Below are 16,323 nucleotides of genomic sequence, written 5' to 3'. Positions count from 1 at the left end.
GCACACACACGCTCTCGCACACGCAAAACACACACACACACACACACACACACACGCACACACGCACACACACACACTCTTTCTGCAATGTGTACTTCAAATGCTTGCCGTTTGCAGTAGTAATTGGGCTGCATGGCCTCTATGAGTGTACAGTACAGTACACTCCAAATTCTAGATCTGGTTGTCAGTCAGTTCATGTTTTCACAAGTTCATCTTCCACTTAAACAGTAACTACACTCAGGCTAAATAACTAAGTTACGATGCTTGTGTATCCACACTAAAGCCCTATATGTATCAGGAGCCCTACTGTGCCAATCACCTGAAAACAATGTACACAAACCAGGACACCATCCCTCACTAGCTGCTCACCAACCAACTTTACCTGCGGCTGTGTTGGTCACATGATATTGCCAGACCGGAGACCCTAAAGGGCGTTTTACAGTAGCTGCATTGTAGCGGCATTGCAATAATCACAAAATATATTAAATTATGAAATAAGCGTTAAGTTTACATTAACATTTTATTATACGTTTGTATAAGGGGGCTGGATTAAAATCAATGCTCCAATTAGTGTCGGTCTTTGATCAAATGATCTGATAATGAAATCAATTTTTCAACTTTTAATATGTGCCTTTGTTATACCAAGGATGTATAAAGTACAGGTGCTGTAGTTTGTCAATGACTGTCATATTAATCCTGTTTAATAAAGTATTTTCTGGTTGTCAGTTCTTAATGTAAACATTAACCTGGTGCATTATAATACATTTGAGGGTGGCTTTGTGCTTATACAATTTAGAGCATAAGTTCTTTTGAGAATCTCTTTTGTAGCCAAGCAGAGTTGGCAATGTATCTAACCTAATTGTGATCTAATCTAGTCACAGTGGGACATTCGGCCCCGATTCATTACCACAGAGCGTACGGACTATGTCCAATCATTGTCACCTTAGCCCAGTCAGGCAGATCCAGGTGTATATTTTTCATGATCACCGCAGTTACTTGATGACAGTGTGTATGGCCTTTGCTTTGCAATGGTGTGTCTCTGCTAAGGCTCCTCAGTGTTATATTTACTTTTAACTATGCTGCTGCTGTCAGTGATCAGCACCTATAATGTTAATATCATGCTGTGACTCGCGCCTAGTTTTATCACATAGCAGCTGCACTGCATTGTGCTTTGTGTTCCTGTCCACACCCAATTCTGATGATGGTTGTTGTCAACAATAGGGGTGGGAAACAAATCTATACAGCATAGTAGCCCAATATTTTTCCACCTTCTCTCACAGCGATCTCCCGTGTCAGAGTCATGTTTAAATGTGCACAACTGGCTTCTTACAACATGAAACCACCAACCAACATGAGCTGGTCACATGTGATGCGATAAAGTAGATCAACAACCTATATGTGTTTTGCATAATTATTTAATGTATGTCTCATTGGATCATGTGTAAACAAAATGTTTTTCCCCATTTGGCAATTTTTGTGTTTTTTTCCAGCACTCTGGCCTAAACTCTTAGGATGTTGTCCATCATCCATCCTCTTCCAGTCACTTTGTTTTCTGATTTTTTAAATTGAGCATCAAATCGTTCTAGAGAGAATCGGGATGCATCTAAGAATCGGTTGTTTTTTCCACCCCTAATAATTGTTGTGCTAAGGAGAACAAAATGGAGCCGCTGTGACAAGAGGTAACTTGACTTTACCAAAACAAAAAGGACAAATCCTGTTAAACGAATGTTTGGTCGTGTTTGGAGCAACGCAAGAATGGAATCTGTTACCTGAACAAATAACACAAGAAAGCATTAAATAAGATTTAAAAATGTTTAGCTAAAATAAATCTATTGATTAAAGAAGTTGAGTAGACTAAGAAACTACATTGGTTGTAGTTTACTATATATTAACAATATACGAATGTGTGTTCAATTGTGAGATGAGAGGATGAAAGGGATGTTATGTGAAATGATGATAGCATGTTGATGGACCGGTCTTAAAAATATGTTCAACATGAATGTAAGGAACGCCCCGTGACTGCACTGATCTGTGTGTCTGCCCTCATTTCCAGCTGCAGTCCCCGGCCAGGTGACGATAGGCATCCTAAAACACAATGATTACCTTTTAAAATGAGTTACATCACATCTGTAGTGACAACAGGCCTAAACCAAAAGGCGTAAAACATACTAAGAAGTGAAAGGGAACTACTACATAAATCAACAAGCCAGATCAAACACCAGATCCATCACACACGAAATGGATGAGCTACAAATACACAGGGAACTGCTGCCTGATTATCACAGAAGCCTGGTTGAACACACGTATCACGGACGTAGCTAGCAGCTAACAGCTAGCCGCTAACAGCTAGCCGCCAACAGGGCGAGCTAGCTACCGGCAGGATAGAGACATAGTAGGTGAATTTAAACAATGTCTGAGTTGAAAAGGCATCTTGTTGTCACGTAAGGGTCACTACAGACACTTTAATTCCATTTGTGTGTCTGTTAAGAGGCACAAAGGCTCTAAAACGTGCCCCACTAACAGCCGTTTTAGCTCAGTGGAAGTTGTACACCTAGCTGCGGCTCCTCCGTGTTGCCTGCACCGATTCAGTTTTGGTATTTTTCAATCAAAAGTACATGCCCATTTATAGCATATAGCATCATATTTATCTCAAGATTGACGAGGGTCCAGGCCTGAGGACATTTATAGGCCAACATTTACTTTTGATCATAGCGCCCCTTGCTGGCAACAGGAAATCAACAGTACATGACAAACATCATCCGATTTACATGAAACTTATGTGTGGTCTACATGTGATACTGATCCGCCCCCTTTACTTTAACCACGAATGGTTATCATTTAGACATTACTGTGTTCCTTGGTGGGACTTCTGACCATTTAAAAAAATAAGAATCAAACAAGACTTGACTTCTTTTTCAATAAAACTGTATGGGCCATTCTGTATAGTCTATTTAAAGAAGGCAATAGCAATATGTACAGCCGAGGAGCGATGTCATTATTAAATCCTGTACTAAAGTATCTTTAACAGTCATATTGAGCAGTTTGTGTGTTCTTTAAGAAGCCAACTAGAATGACCGCCTCAGTTTACATCCATGTCTGCCCAGACTCACATGATACGTTGTGGGATTTAATATAAAAGGTATCAGGTGTATTTTATGGTGAAACATGGATGCTTTACACGGATCATCTATACAATCATTACAGTTCCAAGATTAGTGTCACTGAGTCAGTATCCGACCACCATCTCCCCTTCTGTTATGTGCTGAGTAACGGCCAGAAAAGCTTTTTTGCAAGTTGACATAATGATGTCAAAGTGAAGATGACCTTCTGGATATAAAATGTCTTCACTTCATCATTCTTACCCTATTAAGGCGTGTGTGAAATGTCAAAACAAGCATTGGAATTCTTGAGTTATGACCAAAAACATATTTTGCGAGGTCACGTGGACCTTAATCAGTTATCCTTGAGTCGTAATTGACGCCATATTTGAAGACAATCTCACAGTCTTGAGATATTGAGTTTTCAAGAATGGGACGGGCGGATGCACTGACGTCCCCAAGGACGCGTTAAAACGCTAAGACAAATACTGTCCTAACACTATGTTAAGTTAAAAAACTAATAGTTTGCTTTTTAGAATACAATTCATTCTTTCAATCAAAGTACCTTGGTGCAGTTTGTCAGTTGAAGTCAAAATACGCCATGATGTCAGAAACTGGAGGAGAGTGAAATCCTGGATCATGCGAGTGTCCACACACGTTGTACCTGGGAGTGCATGTGGTAGCTGCTTCTAGTCAGAGCAATGCATCTAAATAGGTCAAAATACAGAATCCCACATCTCTTTTACACCTCCGTTAAAGCTATTTTTAATGACCTACATGGTCTCTGGTTCTATCAGAACGGTTCTTATTCAGCACAAATTCAACGGGGCGACTGTCCTCCTGGGAGCAAATGAGCTACTTCATTTTAAAAATGGAGGCTCCAACAAAATTGGATATATCCTTTTTTTAACTTTAGTTTTCATTGAATATTCAGTACACTGTTACAACTGATCAGGCACCTCGATTTTTAAGTAATATATGAAAAAACAGAAACATAAAAAGAGGGGGAACGGGGAAACTCCTCTGGGAAAAGGTGATGATAGCCAAAAAAAAACAATGCTGTGAACCAATGTCCTCATGCTTTATTGAAGTAAAGTGTCCACTTCTGCCATCTTTTGGTATACGTCCCTTCTCTCAAACCTAGCACAAAAGTCAACCTTTCCACTGCCCTTATTTCTTACATGACATCAAACCTTTGTTGCCGTTAAGGACAAACGGGCTCATACCAGATTCTGGTTATCCCTTTCCTCGCTGCTGTGAGCAGTATCTTGACTTGGTACCTGCCCCTCTGTACTGTTACAGGTGAAATATGACACAGGTATAAGACTATGTACGTGAAAGGAATCTTATATCCAAGTACATTACTCAAAGGATGTATCCTTTTTTATGGTTTAAAGCAACACTAAAGCACTTTTCCCGCTTTACCCGATCTGGCAAACTTGCATAATGTAGTGAAATGGACAGTTCCACTTCCAACCTGTAGGGGGGGAGAGAAAGCGGGAAAAGTGCTTTAGTGTTGCTTTAAATGCAGACAAAAGAAGAGTGTACGTTCTCCTTCCTCCAATTCCTGACTAGCAGTTTTATCAAACATGAGCTATGAAGCCAAAATGACACGTCACATATTATTTATTTTTTTCAAAATTGTTAAAGTAGTGTTTTATTTTAAGATGTTCAATTTGGGAAAATATGAACCCACAAACTAATAATGCTAACAATTCATTGATGCACATTTTAAAACATAATACATGGTGTCATTGTTGCTCCAATTAACTATACGAAATCTTAAAATTTTCTGAAAGGGGGGGGGGGCTTTAAGGCCACTGCAGTTAGGGCTCAGCCTTCAGTATTTGGGGTGCATGCTCTACCAGGTGAGCTACCCGGTGCCCCCCCGACCCCATGTTAACATGCCTAACTTTCCAGTAGCAGCCTGGTCCAAAACCTCCCCGTCTCAGTCGGCCAGCCTCAGCTCCACCCACGCTCCACCTCATTACCTATTTTTGGATTAGCTGGGAGTTGGCCAATGTCATTTTGGCTCTTGGTCGGTGACGTCATGGAGACTATGTTCATATTTTACACATTTTATGACTTTACCATGCTGTAATGTCCGACAACTAGGGACAGTGTCCAGACGTGATTGGTGCTCCAGCTCATCTTATCTTACTGCAGACCGACCTGTTGGCCTGGCTCATGTCGAGCTGATCCCTTGTGTCTACAGACAATCTAAATGGCATCTTGTCTTCAAGTGCCACCCGAGCTAAATGCCAGCCTGGTGCTGGGACTCTGTCTGCAGCGCGCTGAATTCCCACGCCCTGAATGCCAGCCTTCAGCAACCGAAATGGACGGGTATTTTAATGATCATGAGCGCTGACAGGCTGGACAAAGACAGCACACAGAAACGACTGATTTCTGACCAGCGAGAGGTTTGACTGCGTTTAAAATGAGGTGGGGCCATTAAGTGGATTCATTCAGTTTGCCTGTTATTAAGTAGAAGGTCATGAAGACTAACTAAAAAAAAAAACACTTGTTTCCTCTTTGCAAAACCTTAGAAACCCCCCAGATGTGGCCTAAAAGGGAGTGGCTGCTAAAACGCTCAGCGCACACTAAAGCCACAGACATGAGTCAGCTGAACGGACGGCGCTCTCTCAACAGGAGCAGAATGGGTAAATTAAGCATCTGTGTTCAAACCCTTACAAACTTAATATAGTTTAATGAAGCTAAGTCTAAGTCTAATTCTTGCAAAAAATTATTCAACAGAGGTTTTAAAACATACAACTGTCTCCACCGCATCCATCTGCGAGCAGGGGGGGAATGTAACTAGGTACATTTTTACCTTTTAAGTACTGTACTTTAAGTACAAATTTGAGATCCTGGTTATTAGCGTTGAGCCCTGTGCATCAAAGAGCACCAGCCTTTGCCCATCCTGAAGATGGTTTTTCGTGTGGCAATGTGCCTTTCACAACAAATGTGTTCAATTGCACCTAGTATCTGAGAAGCCAGAAGATGCACTGTATATAGGCAGCCATGTTTCTAGACTTCAGGCTCATCCTCCGGCCCGTTCATACAGCACCTTCAAAGAAAACCATCCGTCTGCCTCCACTCCCACAGCCATGCAATGAAACCTCAGGCTGCACCACCAACACATGCTCGGGCACCCTGAGCACTGCAAACACAGCGGTTAGCTGTGCGGGCTACATAATGTCAGGATTAAAACAAATAGTATACTTTAGAGATGTCTAAAAATAGATATGGAGGGAGGCAGTTGGGTTTAAACCGTGAGGGAATGCGACGACACCATTAAACTGAATTACAGCGGCAGGGAGACAGTTTCAGCGCCATAGGTTGAGAAGTTCCTGAGAATTAAACATGGAAGTAGCAACAAAGTGGTTCATGCCCAGCACTTCAATATCATTCCCAATCAAGACAGCAGATTATGGGAACTAGAACATCCTCAAACATTCCTCTCAGGAAGCTGTTGGTCTTACAACAACAACAACCACCATCCTCTGAGATATTTTAGTCGATGTTACCCACATGTTTCCATTTGGTTACACACTGTGGGGCCCTCCTGGGTTTTCCTCATCAGAGTTATAGGAAGCCCCTTGTAGCTTGGAACGGATGCTTCAGGCAGGAATACTTTATGGTGCAACTCTCACTGCTACTTAAGCATGATGGGAGTAAGCAATACCTCACAGGAAGTTACCCAACGCAGCTCTGTGAGCGCAGTGAAGTACTGGAGATCAGATGTTTACTTCCAAGTGATGATTCAGTTCTCCGTGCTACGTTCATGGGGTCAAACACACTTTAAAACCATCAGCGTTAACCCCCTGCCTCTGGGCAGTGACACCCAGGCAGAAGATGTTACACGCCCAACTCACAGGCACACTGATATTGCAATGTGTTTAAATTCACAATAACACTGTCTCGTGGCATAAGTATTGTGAAGATATCGTATCGGGAGACGTCTGGTGTCCCCCCCCCTAGTAAAGGTAGTAGTAGAATGTTTTCCCCTGAAGTAGAAGTACACCATAAGCAATTAAAGGCTTGGTGTTTTGGTTGTTGGTTACTTTAACCCTTGTGTTGTCCTTGGGTCAAACTGACCCGCTTCAAAGTGTTTTATATCTGAAATATAGATTTCTTTCAACCAAATTGTCCAAAAAAACATGGATGATTCCATACAACATTCTTCAGGTAAAATAATTTTTTTAATTGTTTTATTTAATCTTATAGCATTTGAATTCTTTTTTTTGTCTCAGTATCCGGACTAAACTTTGACATCTACCCATCTGTGATCTACTCAACATCCTCTGAGCTAAACTATTAGTCAAAATAATTCATAATTTCCGCCTTTCTAACTAAAACGTATGTATAATTTAATACAAATGAGGTTTGTTGTCCAAGAATAAGGCTTAAACCTGTTATTAAACCAGCTCAGTTTTTTTTTTTTAAAGAGCCAAAAGCTGGAAAAAGTGACAAATAAATCTGAAAAAAATGACAAAAACATCGGAAAAGCACAACAACAAAAAAAATCAATTTTGACCTGGAAAGGCAGGTTCATGGTTAACGGTAAGACAACACAAGGGTTAAACTGGATAAACAGATTATCTGAGTGGTAAAAATACGCTTCTTTCAGATCAGACTTCTTGGGGGGGGGGGGGGGGGGGGGGGGGGGTCGAGCCTTACCCGTCCCAGAGCCACCTGGAGACAGGTGTGCAGGCCCTGATCCCAGATCACCTGGACTACAGGAACTCATCGTACTCTGGCCTTGATCAGTCTTCAGTTCGCCGAACACAGTTAGTCCAGAACGTGGCTGCACGCCTGCTGACAGGAAACAGGCCCAGACCACATCACCCCCCCCCATACTGTGGTCTCTCCACTGGCCGCCTGTCGTCTCTAGAATCCATTTTAAAGATCTTAGTGTTTGTTTTTAAATCTCTTAATGGGCTGGCACCATCATGTTTATCTGGTGTGCTGATCACACTCCAGTCAGAGCACTCAGGTCCAGGACCAGATGCTTTTAGACTGTCCCAGATCCAGACTGAAGACCAGATCCAGACTGAAGACCAGATCCAGACTGAAGACCAGATCCAGACTGAACCCCAGATCCAGACTGAAACCCAGAGGGGACAGAGCTGTTTCAGTAGCAGGTCCTAAGCTCTGGATCTCTCTTCCTCTCAACATTAGAGCAGCTTCCTCTATTCAGAGCGTTTTATCACTTTTAAAATCTTCTTTTCTACGTAAACTGGGTTGTGACATGTTGTTGTTGTTGTTGCTTTAAGTATAATTTTATCAGTTTTTAGCATATTCTGTTTTAGACAAGTTTTTTCTGCTATTTATAATACTTTTTATCTTATGCTGTTCTGTTTGTAAATGTGCTATATAAATAAAGGTTGACTTTGACCTTGAACCTAGTACATATTATGTAATGTAAAGGACCTTGTTATTAAATAAAGGATTGGTATTAGCATTCTGTTTGTGTGATGTATGTCTTTAGGCATGTAATTATAGACAAAGATTTAAGAGGCTTATCGACGAACATTTAAGATGCTTATCAGATGTATCTATCTATATATCTATCTATCGATATATATATATATGCACAGTTACTATATTCTTACTGTCCCTAAGCTGAGAGGCCATGAGACCTAAGAGTCAGGGGAAGTGAAATGAAGAGTAACTAATATTACAGAAAATAAACACTACACAATCTGGATAAACCTGTCTGGCTAACAACATAGCAGCAGGGTTAATGTGGCCCAGATGAAAGAGAATACACTTAAATTCTAACTTAAGAAGGTGCGCTTACACCAGAATGAAAAAATTCAATATTTGAGGGTGTCCAATCTTCAAAATGTGGTTGTTTCTGTTAAAAAGGGCTGAGAAAAGATGGTGAATAACGACTGTGTGGCTATTATTAGTGTTCCACTGCTGCTTTGGTCACATGGTTAACATCTTGCCGTCAGAAACTGTGTGTTGACCGTTTGTCCTACTTGGTCCTATTGGTCAAATTGTATAAGTGTGTCCCCCACCCTCAGCGTACCTGACTGCCCTCAACCCCCACCAGGGTGGGAAATCAGCACCCGCCACCAAGGGCGAAGTAAAGAAACGAGAAGGGAAGGTACTTTGTCGAATAAGTGGTGTATTGTGGCGAAGGGGGAACGAGGAAACGGTTAGCTTACTAGGGTTGGGCGGTGTCCCCTAAATTGGCAGTTGGTCAGACATACATGTAAATAACCTCTGTAAATAGACAGTATTACATGCTGCCGCCGGTATGGGCTGCACATTACAACGTGACCTACGGTGCCGTAAAGTCTCGACTCAACCAGAGCTCCGTGATCTGGACAACAACAGTACAGTGACTCTTTAACAGAGCAACAGTAATAACCTAATATACCATCATTACTGAGGTTAAACTACATTCTGGGTTACATTTGCACTGAATAACGCATTCAATAAACAGAGACAGAAGAACAGATATGCAATATTATCTCACACATAAAACGGCACCCTCATGAATTAGCCTACTGTTGCTAACGTACATTCATAAATCCTACATAACTTCGTTAGACTTACTTATTGATGCATGCACACAGTTGTATCCACAAAGTTAGTCCAATGAGGGGATAAAGGAAAGTGTGAAAGTGTTCCCCGTTAGGGCCTGATTCTCTCGCTCTCTGTGTCTAAGCCGAGGCGTAAAGCATGACCCTAATGCATGCTTATACATTACTAGGCCAGGTAGGGCGAGCTACTGTACTGACAGGGAGAGAGAGAGAGAGAGAGAGAGAGAGAGAGAGAGAGAGAGAGAGAGAGAGAGAGACTATCACTACAAATAGGTTGCACGTAAGCGGGGGGAAGTAGCTTCCACTTAAGGTGCAGCACAGCGCAAAGCCTGACGCATTCGTCAATTTCCCATCTATTAGGATTAGCGTGTGTCCGACAGGGTGGGGGTGGGTGTGGGGGTGCGTGGCATTACGATGGTTGGGATGACATGATATTGTCCATTGGCACGACCCTCTAGCCTACCTGACCGACGACCAGCCCAATGCACTGTTCTTACTGTCGAACCCACTCGTTTTCAGAAGTTGAAAACGATTTGTTGGTTAGAGCAACAACCGACCTTAACTCTCACGTTGTCCTCGGGTCAAATAGACCCGTTTTCCTATATCAATGTTCTTTTTAATTCCCCCAAATAACATGATTGATTCCACACAACGCAATCTTGCAAGTATACATCTCGACTTTCATTAATTTTGGGGCGTCTTATTCAATTTTATAGCATTTGGAGAGAAAAAATTGAGGGTTTTTGGGGGAAGTAGTATCGAGTAAAAGTTGACATATTCCAGTCTGTGATTATCATCAACATCCATTCCTTTAATTTTAGTCTCAATAATTCCTAATTTCTGCTTTTCTAACTCAAACATTAGGTATAATTTCCTATTAATGAGGTTTATTGACCATAAATTCCAAAAATAACTTTCAAATAGTGTTGAAAACATCAAAAAAGTGACAAACATTGAAAAAAAAAAAGCATCAAAAGTGTTTAAAAAAAGGGGCCAAAATGTTAGAAAAACTTAAAAATGTTGAATAAAATCTTCACTTAAAAGGGTTGATTTTCAATATTGACTGGAAGATGATACAAGGGTTAAATTAGAGGCAATATCAAGTGCCCTGCCACACAGCTGCAAAGACGGGACCCCGGGAGCAGAGTGGGGCAATAAAGGCTTTCATTTTTTTTTCTCCACATCACTTTTTAATTTGCTTGTATCAATAAAATATGTATTGATAATAATACAAAATTATGTACTGAAGCAGCTGAAAGTATGCTAGTGCACTTTTTATAAATTTGACTTCCAGAAAGAGTGGCTGTTAAAACTGAGCATCTACCAGCCGCTGTGGCTGAAGGGCAAAAAAGTTAATTTCCCACCCTGACCCCCACCCTCCACCCTCCACCCTCCACTGTTCCCTAAGCTTTGGAAGAACCTCGGCCGTGGTGAATAAACAGGAAGGAGTTTGTGATAACAATCTGCAGGGGCTGTGCATGTGATGAGGTCATCAAGAGGAAGCCAACACATGCAGCGCCTCCACTTCCTTTTAAGGAGACATGAGTCAGGAAAGCCGAGCTGAACTGAGCCAGAGGTTGTTTCTGCATATATATCTATATCTCAGGAAATACACAAGTAACCGTGCCTGTTTAAGTGGATCGTGGCATAATGGGTGTTCACTGGAAAATGTCAATCTGCTCACTTATCTTCTGGGTGCAAGATGCCTTGTTGAGAGTGAAGCACATTTAAACATCTTACTGGAGTTGAGTGCTTCCATTAGACAGGGACACAGTTGGAAATCGTCAGTATTCAGTGTGGATTTTGACTGCCATCGGCGGCCATTGTGTAAATACGTGTTGCTTGTCTCCACCGTTACACATTAACTGGGCTGTGGCTGCATGAGGGACCATGGCCTTCTGGCAGATGACTAAGAATGACTTAGGGTCTGTGTGGTGGGCTTCCCCGTCCTCGCTGCCCCCCCCCCCCCCCCCCCCCCCCCCCCCCCCGCTAATCCACCCTTTGAAAACTCAACGCTTCACTGAGCTGCTAAAAACCACCCAGCACCACCCGGGCGACTTAATCCCCAGTTTAGACCGACTCCTCAAACTCACGCAGACTAAACAGACCATCAACAGAATTATGCCTAATCCAATCATTCAGCTAATTTCGTGACAAAATTATGCCTATTGGAAGTTTATGTTTTAATGATGCTTGTAGTTTGCTGTCTCACAGAACAGTCTAAGTGAGAATAAAAGGCTTTCCTTTAGATTATTACCTCCCTTGACACCTGTCAAATGTACGTCTGCTCTAGTCGATTTGGTGTTTTGATCATTTGTAAACTAAACCCCGTCTGGTTTACCATGCTCATCCCCGTTCATATCCATACAAACAATGTGTTTATGATTAAATTGCTCACAACAACAGAATTATTCACAAGAGTACAGATTCTTTATAGATCTAACTTCTTAATATTGCTCTCAAAGTGCACCAGATTGATGCATTTAACTTTAATTATAGCATGCCCCCAGACCCCTATACAGGGTAAGAAGGTCCACCCCCAGACCCCCATACAGGGTAAGAAGGTCCACCCCCAGACACCCATTCAGGGTTAGGAGATCCACCCCTAGACCCCAATACAGTGTAAGAAGGTCCACCCCCAGACACCCATACATGGTTAGGAGATCCACCCCCAGACCCCCATACAAGGTTAGAAGGTCCACCCCCAGACCCCCATACAAGGTGGTCCATAGTCTCACAAAAACCTGTAGGAAACACTGCTGTTATTTACATGGGACCCTTCCAGATCCAGCGGATGGTTTTAATGAGTACGTGGGTCTATGTACTCATCCCATACCATGTAATTTAGCCCTGAATAAAAAATCTACTCTAAAAGTTGTTCATATTTTCCGTTATGACTGACCGTCAAATTAGATAATTAAAGAAAGTTCCCTGGCATTCGTTCCGCTCTGCGCTGACAGACAGCCAGCAGGTGCACCTGTAGAAGCCAACATACTGCGGTCCGTGGACCCTAGACCGACCGCTTTGCACTTGTGGTTGCGGTCTGCGTATTTACAATAAGACCCCAAGTTTCACTGACCCTTGCTGCCACATTAAGGGAAACTGCTGGCTGCTGTGTTGCCTTCATGTCTGTGTCTGTGTCTCAGCCACGCTTGGCTGTGCACCATGGCTGTGCAGTAATGACCCACCTGTGGGCCAGGTCAGGTTTAAGATTTTAGTGTTAATCTAAAGCTGCTTCATTACTAACATAGCATGACCGTAGATGTTGAACATACATTGTATGAATGCCTTGTATTGCAGTGCTATTGGAATCTTTCAAGCAAGAATGGGAGGTGTTTCTATGGAAAAAAGGAGTGTGTGTGGGTGGTTAATACCGTTGACAGTAATCTACCATTTTTCAGAAAGATATCAACACTTGTTTGGACTTTCCATCACATTTGTGTAGGAACATAACTCCTAAAATAGTCTTCTAGTGAATATTTAAATTTAACAGCACGCTCCCGAGGAGACACAACACTAATGTTCACACAGAGGTGTGTGTGCATTCATAAGAACCCACAAAATCTGTTATTCTAAATGTTCATGAGAGGTATGAAACGGCTTGTTATGTGTTGTGTTATGTGTAGAACATTGGAAATACATGTAGGTCTGATTTGATTAATCCTTCCTACGACGTTGTCCTCAGAGCTTTGTGATGACCTGGTTGGTAAATCAACAAACCCCAAACTGCCTTAGTTGGCCTGAGGGAAAATCCACAGCTGACCAAGTACAGCATGAACAGACACTTTATACCAAAAACAAGCAATGGAAGTTATTGAAAAGCATGCGGAGTATGACGTAGAGGGCCTATTGCTTCTTGCATTTCTCTAATTAGAAAATTCAAGTGGTAGGCAACCGTTTTCCCAAAAAATCCCAAATGTCGACCTCATGGTGGCAGCCGTGATAAAACTGTTTCAGAGGTTGTGAATAGACTCAACTTTTCTTCTGTTTAAATGACTTCTGGGTAAATCTGAATGCTTGGAGGACAAAATTTGAATCAGATTTTTAGCTTAGAATTCATATTATCATTCTCACATAGAGAAATGTTTATTGCACACATGAGAAATGACAAAACGAAACAAATTGGTAGTACCAAACAGATGTTTCTGGGGCATCTAGATCACATTGCTCATCACCACAAGCCTGTAAACATAGAAGCTTCATAAAGAGAATATTTATGATTATATTTAGGACTATTTCATCCAGTCTATGTTTAAAACCCACAGAAGAAAGTCGTAGTGTTTGTGATGCGGTCACCTTGTAAAATGTAATGAAAATCAAAGTAACTATAAGATATATAAAAATATATAAGTTAATTTAAACATTTAAACGAACAGGCCAACTTCTGAGACAAAAAAAATCCTCGATATTAGGGCTGCACAATATATCTTTATTTTATCGTCATCGCAATATTAAATGCCGCAATAAACACATCGCGAAAGGCTGCGACATAAACGCGAATGTTTTGTGTTAGTTGAAAGAAATGATCAGTAGAAATCTGCAGTTTATCATTGTTTTTTTGTGGTGCCTTTTAGATTTAACTCAGTGTTTAATGTGTTGGAAATTATTTATTATATTTTAAATTCAACAAGCAATTGTTGCATTTTAGAAGACTGAACGCAGCAGAAATGCAGGACTGAGTGTACTCAAATATCTGTTTATCGGAAGTAATATCGTTATTGCAATCTCGTGTGAGTGGACAGGAAATTAACCAACAATGTAAAGATCAACTAGCCACTGACAGACATTTTCCAATTTGATTAATTCAATACATTATTATTTGTTGTCTTAAATCTAGCAGCCACCTTCATATTATACCAACAGGGTAAGGTTCCTAAGGAAAACTCAGCCTAGAGTAGCTTCATTCTCCCAAAAACAAGTTTCCTTTTTATTTTTGAAGAACTTTACAACAACAACGACAAAAAAATCACAACTTATTTTGCAACTTTCTGTCCCTGACAACTTCATTGCAACAAACATACAAAAGACAAATCTGTATCATAACATTTGTTTAACTATGTAAATACTGTACATATCCACCCTCCTTATTATTTACATTTTTTTCCAAAAGCTCCTGCAACATCAGACGTTTTGGGCCGCAACAATCTCCAAAAAGGCTGCAAAATCCAGGAGGGACTGACTAATTAATGTTTACAACTGTTTGACACGGGTAGGGAGGGAACCAACTCCCTAGAGTACAGCCAAACTAGCGCTCTGGTATTCTGTGCTGACGGTCTTTAATGCCAAGTCAAGTTTCTCTGAACCCTGGGACAGGGAGTAGGAAAATGTACGGCAACACGATCCTCCCACAAGCTCACGCAGCAGCTTCAACTACCAACTCTCTGCAGGAGGGCCTCACATCTCCACACAACCACTGCTGTTTCCATGCTGGTGGGATGGCCAGGTGGTGAGCCACATCCCCCCCCCTCCTCTTCCTCCTCCTCCTCCTCCATCCCCATCCCCCACCCACCCACCCACAGACCTAATCTAAAACTGGGGTGCAGCAGCAGCTGATCTTTCAGGAGCGTCTTTTTTTAGAACTCTTTTGCAGAGCGGGCCAACTCATCAGGACTAACATACCATCCTGTCAGAGGACTGCCAGCGAGGGACTTGACCCGTCTGCTTCTTAAAGGCACAGACTGTCTCTAAGCGACACAGATGTGAGAGAACGCTGTTATAAGACATAAGCATTTCATCGTTGGGAGTTGATGAGGACGAAGGTATATGTTCACCAAAGGGAGTCTCATTGTGTGGATATTGTGTATCTGCTGCTGCTGAATAACACAAACAATTGGTTTATTGACATTTAGCATACATCTTAGCATATTATTTAAGCAGTTGCACATTTTTTGTTTTCCCATCTTGTACATATTCAAATATTTGTTCTTTTATTTTATTCATATTATTATTTCATGTATATTGTATGTATGTATATTTTTCCTAGTATTTCATTTATATTTATTTTCTGTGCTTTGTGACTGATTTTGCTGCTGGAACACCAGAATTTCCCATTTTTCTTGGGATCAATAAACATCTATATCTATCTATCTATCTATCTATCTATCTATCTATCTATCTATCTATCTAATCTCCTCACACCTGAGCCGGGTGACACTCCTGCAAATACACCACAACAAGACGTGATTTCCAGCTGCAGGAATGTGCAACCTCAGATACACTACGCAGTGTAAACAGTCAGCTAAGAAGATGACATTCAAAGAGCCGAACCTTGGTAGGCTTCGGCCCCGTTACCACACACACATTCACAGCTATGAAGTGAGGACAATGTGTTTCAGTTAAGAGTGACACGCAAATTTGTTGAAACATCCGGGTTGGGTTAGCACAGAAACCAACTTCCTCCTTACTGAAAAAACAACCTGTCAACGCTGCCCTGAATCAGGGGGACGGCTATGATCGAGTTAAGGACTTCATTCTCACCATTAAACAATAAAAAAGCAACTCAAATGTTGCTGAGTAACAGGAAGCAGCACCACGTTCTCCTCAAAAAGATAGATCCCCAACGTAGCTTTAGAGCAGCTATTGTCAGGCTTTGTTTTATATAGACCTTAGTGGTCCCTAATACTGTATCTGAAGTCTCTTTATATAGACCTTAGTGGTCCCTAATACTG

At 41.5% G+C, this 16,323-nt stretch overlaps 1 protein-coding gene across 18 annotated transcripts in view; it reads right to left on the bottom strand.

The window, feature by feature from the left end:
- Nucleotides 1–16,323, bottom strand: part of lrrfip1a (leucine rich repeat (in FLII) interacting protein 1a) — a 52,942-nt gene that overhangs the window by 34,361 nt on the left and 2,258 nt on the right. Inside the window, exon 1 of one of the 18 annotated variants that reach the window (XM_034884904.1) lies at nt 3,664–3,796. The exons of the other annotated variants lie outside the window; for them this stretch is intronic. The gene's annotated coding sequence lies outside the window, so the exon portion shown is untranslated. Of the gene's footprint in view, nt 1–3,663; nt 3,797–16,323 lie in introns of those variants that run through there. 18 annotated transcript variants of the gene reach the window in all.

Source organism: Etheostoma cragini, chromosome 11 (genome assembly GCF_013103735.1).
Source record: "Etheostoma cragini isolate CJK2018 chromosome 11, CSU_Ecrag_1.0, whole genome shotgun sequence".
NCBI classification, from domain to species: Eukaryota; Metazoa; Chordata; class Actinopteri; order Perciformes; family Percidae; genus Etheostoma; species Etheostoma cragini.
This window is presented reverse-complemented; position numbering and strand designations above follow the sequence as displayed.